This window comes from Lithobates pipiens, unplaced genomic scaffold (genome assembly GCF_037356315.1).
Source record: "Lithobates pipiens isolate NorthernLeopardFrog02 unplaced genomic scaffold, aLitPip1_a1.2 Scaffold_25, whole genome shotgun sequence".
Taxonomy (NCBI): Eukaryota; Metazoa; Chordata; class Amphibia; order Anura; family Ranidae; genus Lithobates; species Lithobates pipiens.
Genome location: NW_027507787.1, coordinates 98,606,855 through 98,616,017, shown reverse-complemented (window position 1 = coordinate 98,616,017; position 9,163 = coordinate 98,606,855).

Below are 9,163 nucleotides of genomic sequence, written 5' to 3'. Positions count from 1 at the left end.
GAGCAATGGCCAAAATCAGCCGAAGCTCCAAACCCGCAATAGAGAACATTGTACGGCTCAGAGACTCTGCCTTCTTGTCAGCCAGGTCTTTAAAGGCCGGAGAGTCCTCAACAGGAATCATAGTGGTTTTGTTCAACTGGGAAATCACGGCTGTCCATTTTTTGAGCAGGCTTTCCTCATAGGGATAACGCACAGCGAAACACTTTGGGTTCACAAAGGGGCATTTTGGATGCTCCCAATCTTTATAGACAAACTTGTCAAAAGGGAACACTTTTGCCCTGCGAGGTGGCTTGTGAGTGCCAAAGGGGACCGTCACCTCCACTGCAGCCATGGCTGCATCCTCCATTTTTAAAGTTTCCTTCACAGAAGCAATCAGTGCCTCCACCAGCACCTTCTCGTGCACAGCCACTGGGCCAGAGGAATCATCTTCACTGTCCGAGAGACCCCGCAGGGTAAGCTATCCATGGCAGCCGAATCGGTTTCAGTATCTGACGAGACACATGAAGCAGAGGAAGGCAGGGGATGCTTCCTGCTAGTCCGCCACCTAAGAGCCACCTCCACTCAGGACACAAAGGACTCCAGGGCTGCCGTCAGTGCATCAACGGATGACTGGGACCCAGAGGGACCTGCAGCCACTAACAGGGGGTCACACTGGGGAAACATGCTCCTGAGACTCCATAAGAGAGAAAAAGGAGAGACCCACACCAAGAGTAACCACTACAATGGGACACCCCCCACACTGGTAGTGGTACCAGACCACCAAGACACCCCACAGCCTGCAGCAGAGAGATGAGGGATCCCCCAGACTTACCACCCTACTAGCATAGCGCATGCTGCCTTATATGTCAACCTGCACACGCATGGCTTCCAATGGAGAAGAAAGCAAAGGAGTCAGTACCAGGTTAAAAAGAGGGGCTTTCGTCTGCAATAAACGGCGTCCTTGGCTACACAGTAATGGCCACCATTGCCGGAGCCAAAAATCCACCATATCATGGCAGCTGAGATACACAAATATGGCCGCCGGTCATAGGAAGTCATCAGGCACTCGAGAAAAGAACGCCGGTTACAACGAAATGGCCACCAGCCATAGGAAGTTCTCAGGCACTCGGGAAAAGGATGCCGGCTATGGCAAAATGGCCGCCGGCCATGCTACATGAGCCTACGACAGATGCAGGAGAATCCTGTAGCCTCCTAGGATGAGAGCACGCGAGAGAGAGAAGATCCGGGCACTGGACCCAGTGCCTCCCCCCTTGGTAAGCACAGCATCTAGTCAGTGCACACGCCCAGCCCACCAGTATTCAACCCTGTGCCCCAGGACCCACCAAAGGCACACTACCTCATATGGAGGGGGGAGGGGAAGGGGGGGTTACCAAGGGACCCCCAGGTCTAGGAAAAGAGGGTGCAGGGATAGAGGGGACCCACAGGCCCGACACACCCGGGGAGGGGCCCGTGTCTGCCACAAAAAAGACCCCTAAGGGGAGAGGGGGAACTTTACTCACCATACCAGTACCAAGCAGGCATCACTCCAGACAGAACCCCCTCGCCGCCGAATTGGGGGGACTGTCGGCCATGAGGGACCCTGAGACTCAAGCCGAGACCCGGTCGTATGTGACCTTACGAGATGTTTAACTCGCAGAGCCAGCCCCCATCCACTCGGGCTATGTCGTGGCTGACCTAGTGTGTAGCTGTGGTCTGAACGCACTCGCTGGCCAGACTAGTGTGACCACTGAATCAAATGTCCAGCCCATCGCCCAGCCTGGCCTGGCAGTTGATTGTAGATCTCACCATAAAAATCCAGGAGAAAAAAAAATAAAAAATAAGTTAATAAATAAATAAATTAAAATTGCAAGGACAAGAGATCCCAACAGGGAACTAGGTCCTTACTCCTGGCTAGGCAGAAAAAAACTGAAGGCCTGTAGCGGGGGGGGGGGGGGGGGGTGTATATCACCTAGGACTGCCCACCATGGGCGTAGCCAAGTCTTTTGTCTGCCTAGTGTCACAAAGCAAACAGAATATTGGAATGCATTAAAAGGGAATTAATTCCAGAAATAAAACGATAATTCTCCCACTCTACAAGACTCTGGTCCGGACGCATCTAGAGTATGCAGTCCAGTTCTGGGTACCAGTCCTCAGGAAAGATGTACTGGAAATGAAGCGAGTACATAGAAAGGTTGCAAGCAATGAACTTATTCTCTCTGGAGAAGAGACGCTTGAGAGGGGATATGATTTCAATATATAAATACAGTACTGATGACCCCACAATAGGGATAAAACTTTTTCGCGGAAGGGAGTTTAACAAGACTCGTGGCCACTCATTAAAATTTGAAGAAAATTGTTTTTTTTTTTAAATCAGAAAAGTTTATTGAGTAACAACAAAACATTTGAGTACAACTTGCAGCTTACATCTCAAATTCAAATCTTTGGCACAGTGTACAAACTTGTTCATCCTTACAAAAGGAATATACAGACAATTATTTCACCTCTTCACATGCCCCAGCGCCCCAGCCTCCACAGCAATTAATGCATTAAATGTCATCTGTCCCCTGATTCACCCATACAGAGTCATGTATTTTCAGTGGATGTCTAACAGTCACTGCCCCTTTCATTCTAATTTCACTCCCCTAGCCCTTATCTCAGCATTCTGTCCAGAACTAAGTCAACCGGTGAAAGGCCAGGAGTATCCAACCAAAATGCCCAGAGTTCCTCAAATTTTTCCGGACGCCCTCTATGTTAAAAAATGTACTTTTCCATCCTAAGAGTATCCCCCATTTGGGCGATTCATTCCCCCAGTGTAGGGGACTCGGGCGCCTTCCAGTGCCGGAGAATCATCTTCCGTGCCTGGAACAGGGCCCTGGCCACGGCCTGTCCACTATTGTTCCCCATGGAAACGTCATCCAGGATCCCAAGGAGACATGGTTTTGGGTCTGAGTGTCCAGTACCCCTGTCCAGAATAGGTGTAGTTTGAGGCATCTCCACAGCAGGTGGATCAAATCCCCGTGATCCCTAGCACACCTGGGGCAGTCTGGGTCCTGTCGCACCCCCATCCTAAACAGCCTATCTGGCGTGTAGTGAACTCTGAGCACAATATATAGTTGAGATAGCCGCTGGGCCACATTTAGTGAGCAGTATTGTACGGCCTGTAGGGCCTCCTCCCATTGCGCCTCCTCGAATGTACCACAATCCCTTTCCCATTTACTCAGTGCCGTCTGCGGGAATCCCCCGAGGCAGGCAGCGAGGACCATGGAATAAGTTCTGGAGATAAAACCCTAAAAACTGTGTTATATTAACCATAGATCGGAAGATCGGGGTCGGTGAAAGAGTCCACGCCCCCCCCCCCCCCGTTTGAGCCTTCACTGCATGTTGCAGTTGCAAGTAATAGAAAAGCATAGACTGCGGCAAGTGAAATCTCTCCCTCAAATCAGGGAAGGGAATCAGCCTCCCTGCTGTAAAAATTTGACCCAAGTACGTGACCCCGTGTATCCTCCACCGAGCACCACAATCCAGCAGTAACAACTCCTCGTAATGCTTATTCTCCCATATAGGGCTGTACTCAGTGAAGCCCTCCACCCCCTGCATTTGTCATAGTTTATTCCAAATTTTCTGCATAAGGGCATAGGTGGGCAGTCGTTTATTCGATTTTGCGTATGCCAAGGCCTCCATTCCCGAGGGTACATCACCATGGCCAGAGGTCAGGTACATCAGGGCCTTAACTGGGTCCAAGCATAGGGTCTCCTCCTCTTCCCCTGTCCCCCCCCCCCCCTTCATAGCCCTTGCTATATGTTGTGCCTGTGCTGCCAGGTAGTAGGAGGGCGAGGCCCCCCGCCTCCTTTGACTGTTGTAATTGATCCAGTTTAATCCGGGGGGGTCTATCTAGCCAAATAAAAGCTCTAAAAATGGAGTTAATAACGCAAAAGAATTTGAGAGGGATTACCATAGGGGTATTGTGTAAAATATATAAAAGTTGGGGCATAAAGATCATCTTTATCAAATTGACTCTACCGACCAGTGACATCTTCAGACGGGACCAAAGTTTAGTTTTATTTCGAATTCTATTTAAAAGTGGGGTCAGGGTAAGGGAGACATAATCAAGGGGATCCGACGTGACCTGTATACCCAGGTATTTCAGACCCGTGGACACAGGCACGCCGTGTATCATCCGACCATCACTGTCCGGATTGGCATCCAGCAGCAGCAGGGAGGATTTGGTCCTGTTTATAGTTAGTCCTGAATACACACCAAACTTTCCTATCATCTCCATAGCCTCCCGCAGGGAATCAGATGTGTCTCCCAGAAGAAGCATGGTATCATCTGCATATAGCATGATTTTTTCCTGGAATGTCCCATACTGGAAGCCTCGTATCCTCTGATTTGCTCTAATCAAGGATGCCATGGGTTCGATGGCCACGGCAAAAAGGAGGGGCGACAGTGGGCACCCTTGGCGAGTGCCCCTGTGCAGGGAGAATGGGGCGGAAACATGTCCCGCTTCCCTGATAGTCGCCCGAGGCGAGCAATATAAGAGCTTCACCCATGACAGAAACCCTTTGCGGAAGCCAAACTTACCCATGACAGCCCATAGGTATTTCCACTCCACGCAATCAAACGCCTTGTGGGTGTCCAGCGAGAGCAAGGCCCGATCACCCACATTCTCTCCTTGTGTTTGCAGATTCAGGTAGAGCCTTCAGAGATTAACGGCTGTAGATTTTTGGGGCATAAAACCTGCCTGGTCCGCATGTATAATGGAGGAGATGACCCCATTCAATCTCAAGGCCAAAACCTTGGCCAGGAGTTTGATATCACTCTGCAGAAGGGATATCGGTCTATATGAGCCTGGGTCTAAGGAGTCTTTACCTGGTTTTAGAAGGAGAACAATATTAGCCCTGGTCATGGAGTCAGGCAGACTTTGGCATTCCCTTGCATAATTAAGAACTCTCAATAGGCGAGGCAGAATTGCCTCCCCATATTGTTTGTAGACCTCCATTGGGAGACCGTCGTCCCCCGGGGCCTTTGAGTTCGGGAAGAGGCTAAGAGCCCTTTGCAGTTCCTCCAAGCTAATTGGAGAGTCCAGGAGTGCACTGTGAGAGTCAGAAAGTTTAGTCAGATCAATTCCCTGCAGGTATTCTCCTAATTCAGTGGTCGAATAAGACGCCCTGTATTTGTACAAATCTGAGTAAAATCTCACCAATTCTGTCATAACCGTAGCTTCGGTGTTTACCAGCCTCCCTCAGTCAGCGTGCAACGCTCCGATAGACGGGGACGTCTGGGAGACCTTAACACTTTTGGCCAAAAGACGGCCCGTTTGCTCTCCCTCCTCATAAAAGGCCTGCTTGAGGAAAAATCTTTTCCTGTCAGCCGCCTCCTTGGAGATCCGGGGTAACCGCCTCCTGCGCGGCTAAACCACGCCGCCCTTGCTGTCTCAGAGGGGTCAGTAATGTAGTCTGCCTCCAGTCGGCTAACCAGTCATTCCGTCTGTTCCCTGATAGCATGTGATTTGGATTTAATTTCCGCCACCTCATTAATCAGGAGTCCCCTAAGATGTGCTTTAAATGTCTCCCATACAAGCCTTAAATCAGGGTAATCCTCATGTCGGCTCCAAAACTCAGAGATCTCAGTCAACACTCTGTCATGGGAGGGAAATAGATTAATCCAAAATGCACTGAGTTTCCAAGGTGCCCTCGGCAAATCCGTAGCCGGCTTGGCAACCAAGGAAACCAATAGGGGCGAATGATCAGATATACTCCGCACCAAATACCTAATATCCTCCAAAAAATGGATTGCCTGAGGCGAACAGAGACACAGATGAATTCTCAACAGAGAGAGGTGGGTCTTCGAAAAAAACAAGAAAATTGTTTCTGTAGTGGATTACGATTGCGCCACGGATCATCCCATCCAAACTCCTCCGTAAACCTCGCAATGCCGTTCGAGCCCTCGTGTTGGAGGCCGCCGGAGGTGGATGCTTATCCAGGACTGGATCCATGTAACAATTAAAGTCGCCCACTATAATAAAGGGTACATCCGAGTGACCCAATTGGTATGTCAGCATGACCCTCAACACCTCTGTCATGAAAGAAGGTGGTACATATATAGCAGCAATTATACAATGCAATTGGTAAATCTTACACAGCAGGATCACATATCTCCCCTCAGTATCTATCAATTTATCCAGCAATTGGAAAGCTATGGCCCGGTGTACCAGTACACTCACCCCCCTGGAATACGAGGTGTGAGTGGAATGGAATGCACTACCCACCCAGGAAAATCCCAGGCAGGAGATCGTCTCCGGCACCAAGTGAGTCTCCTGCAGTGCATAAATGGCAGGGGAATATTTCCTAAGTATAGTAGAAACCATAGGTCGTTTGAGAGGATTCTGAACGCCCCTAATGTTCCAAGACAACAAAGGTACATTACACATGAAGATAGTCACTCATCAACATAATAGGGTAAGGCTTCGTGTGTGCCCTAGGCGCTGTATGGCGTGTATATTTATGGGGCGCCAAGTGTGACAAAATCTTGATACCTGAGTCCCAACAAACTGAGTTTGCCATGGCATGGAAGGCGAAACAGCATAGAACACAGTCCCTCCTGTACGCCTGCCGGTTCCTATTCGAGCTAAAGCTGCGGTAACAACAGAACAAAAACATAAAAATAAAAATCACAACTGTAAAGCAAAAATTCTCCCGCAGGGGCAGAGAGGGTAGCCCTTTCCAAAAAGTGAGAGCGGACCCTCCATGCGGCAAAATAGGGGATAAACAACATTCAGTAGAAGGGGGGAATACCGACAGAAAAAGTGTACAAAAAAACTTGGGTTGAACATGCCCAAAAACAAAAAGTGGCTCTTCAAGCAAACCACTGAATGTTCCAAACCAAAGTGTTGCTTAACTGTGTGAAAAATAACTTCACTTGCTCACGTCGCTTGTGGAAAATCAATAGGTAATGGCTTCCCAGCCCAATAGTATAATGACAATCGCTATACAATCATGCTGAAGTGGAGGTCCGGTCAGTCTCCTTCCGCCACATTTCTTCCCGCTTGTCTGATAATGTGTTCATTAGCATCCAGCCACGCGGACACCTCGGCAGCCGCCTCAAAAAAGTGGGATTGGCCCCCCGCCGTAATCCGCAGTTTCGCCGGGAACAGCATAGCATATGACGCTCTAAGCCTTTGCAGACGTTTTTTGACATCAGTAAATCTTGCTCTGCGCTTCTGTATCTCCGCTGAGTAGTCAGGATAGAGTGAGATGCGTGCCCCGTCATATTGGACATTGCGTCGCTCTCTTGCCTGGCGCAGTACTATTTCTTTATCTTTAAAGTTAAGTAACCTGGCTATCATAGTGCGGGGCGGGTGCCCTGGTGGAAGGGGCCTGGGCGGTACCCTATGCGCTCGTTCAACTGAGTACAATGGTGTGAACACTTCCTTCCCAAACACCTCCAGCAGCCAGTGTTCAACAAAGTCTGTGGGGTCCCTACCCTCCGTCTTCTCGGGGAGCCCCACAATACGGATATTATTCCATCTCAAGCGATTCTCAATTTTGTCAGATTTCAGTTCATTCGCTCTAACAATCCTGGCTGTAATTTGTGTGTCTCTCAGCAGGGGTGTCAGCTTGTCCTCTATCTCACTGATGTGGCCTTCCGCCGCGGTGGTGCACTCCCTTGTTTTCTGTAGGTCAGGCCTAATAAACCCCAGTTCTTCCTTCAGACCACCAAACTGATCCTGCAGAGTATGAACTGAAGCTGTGCATCGCTGTACTGCCCTCAGTATGTCTGCTAAGGATGGCTGAGCTGCTTCCTCTCCCTCATCCTCCTCCTCCATAGTAGGAAGGCTCCAACTGGGGGACGCCACAGGGCCTTGTGCGTCACTCCCCTCCTCCTGCTGAGTATGGAACACCGCAGGGGTGGCAGACATGTCCTCCCCACTCCCCTGGGCCCTCTGGGGCACTATTTTCTGGGCATAGTATAACATGTCCCTCGGGGGGTCTTTTGCTGTGCTTGTAGGGGTCTTAGGAGCCTTACCGGGATCCTTGTGCTTCTCCTTGCCACGAGCACGCTGTGAGAGAGGAGCTGCGGCGCCATGTTGGCAATCTGGCGTCCCGGTCTCCGCGTGTTTTCTGGTCATCATTCTCTCCACGGACCTTGGCCGTGGTTCCAGGCACACCTGCAGGATCCCCTGTGCTAAGATCAGCCCGATTTCGGGTGTATTAGCTGGCTGGGAAGAGGATCTTTACAGGATCAGTGCGGGAGCTCCGTGATGCACGTCCTCTCACATGCCGGTCCCGGCCACGCCCAAAGAGGTTTAACCTTAAACTATGTAGAGGGTTCTTTACTGTAAGAGCGGCAAGGATGTGGAATTCCCTTCCACAGGCGGTGGTCTCAGCGGGGAGCATCGATAGTTTCAAGAAACTATTAGATAAGCACGTGAACGACCACAACATACAGGGATATACAATGTAATGCTGTCATATAATTACACACATAGGTTGGACTTGATGGACTTTTTTCTTTTTTTTGATCTTACCTACTATGTAACCATCCCTCAAAAATGTGGAAATTAAATCAAACCCTCTCTGATCATGGTCCAATAGTGATTCATTTAGAAACACCACAAGACTTGAGGGGGGGAAGGAACTGGAAATTAAACAATTCTCTCATACAGGATCTGTTGATAATTAAGAAGGTCGAACAAGAGCTGGAAGATTTATTCACTGTTAACGACACATCAGAAATTCCCAGGCCAATTTTGTGGGAAACACATAAAGCTTTTATAAGGGGAATATTGATTGGGGTTGGAGCAGAGAAGAAGAGAGAGAATGGAGAGAAACTTAGTATTTTATATCAACAGATACCATTTAGAACAAATGACAAGACATCAAGGCATTCCAGAGAGACAAGAATTAACAGTAAAAAAAGAGGAAATAGTACAATTGTTAGTAGATAAAGAGAGGTAATAAAGCCAGGAAATGGTTGGCTAGAGTAGTAAAGGAAAAGAAGGGTTTATCCTTTATCCCTAAAATCAAGATCGATAAGGGGGAATGGTACATTTGTCTCCTGAAATTGCGTAGGTATTCCATGCATATTATAGCGCGTTATATAAGGTAAACCAGAGAGGGGAAGATAGAGAGAAACAAGATGCAAAAGTCAATGAGGCCTAGACCGTCCCATGGTGCCCAAGGAG